Source organism: Carlito syrichta, unplaced genomic scaffold (genome assembly GCF_000164805.1).
Source record: "Carlito syrichta isolate Samal-C Ts95f unplaced genomic scaffold, Tarsius_syrichta-2.0.1 Scaffold315185, whole genome shotgun sequence".
Lineage (NCBI taxonomy): Eukaryota > Metazoa > Chordata > Mammalia > Primates > Tarsiidae > Carlito > Carlito syrichta.
In genome coordinates this window covers 284,628-285,669 of record NW_007259281.1, presented here as the reverse complement: position 1 = coordinate 285,669, position 1,042 = coordinate 284,628, and positions in this window count along the sequence as shown.

The following is a 1,042-nucleotide window of genomic DNA, read 5'->3' as shown; positions in this document are numbered from 1 at the left end:
ATCTACTTGGAAGGCTGAGGCAGAAGGATTGCCGGAGTCCAGCAGGTGGAGGCTGCGGTGGCCGAGAGCGTGCCACTGCACTCCAGTCTGGGCGACGGAGTGACACTCCAACTCAAAAAAACCCCCAAAAAAGAGCCAAGCTGTGAGCCATTTAGTAGCCTCTTGGCTTCCGAAAAGCCCCTTTGGGCATCAGGCATTCATTCCATTAGGTGAGGCAGGACAGTGTCTCTGGCTTCCCTCCCAGCGCAGCCAGGGGACCTGGAAGCTACCTTGGAAGAGCCTGATCCTGCTGTAGCAGGGGCGCCCAAGGGGGCATGTCATTCTCCAGAAAAGGCCAGCTAGAAAAAGAGGGAGACCAGAGGCTCTCCAAGGATCCCTCCCGCAAACCCGGTGCCCTCAAACCTCACCCACTCTGCCTCCAGGATTCCTGTTCGCGAGGACCCTGGGTACCTCAGACCTCCCAGGCCTCTCTCTGACCTCCTGCTCTGGCCCCCTCAGCAGACGGGCACCAGGAGAAGGCCATTTGCACCATTTCAACCAGTAGAACACAACCGCATCGCGCAGGGCGGGCTGGGCTTGTCCCCCTGCCCTGGCCAAGTCTTCCCCGGGACTCCCTCCGCTGGGGGCCGCGGTGACTGCCATTCTGGCCCGTTTCCTGAACACCCGCTGGGGCGTTCCCCAAGCCTCCCTGCCGACTTCCTGGGAAGTGCTGGCTTCCCATCCTTCTTGGAGAACTCATGGCAATAAAACATGGATCTTTAAACAGCCTATGACTTTCTCTGTCTTACTCGAATGCAACACAAATTTAATACACATTTTTGAGCAAAATGTGCTTAAACATTCAAACAGTAATGCTCAAATAGTATACAGCAAACGATCACACCCTTTAGCCACTTCGGAGAATCTTGACAACCGGTTTCCTTAGCTCTGTTTCCTCCTCAGGCTTGGAGGCCGAGCAAGCAGTCCCCGTCCCCATCTTTCTCCCGCCCGGCTTCTACTCCCGACCCTCGGCCACTGCCCCACTGCCCCGCCGCCCGCTCCC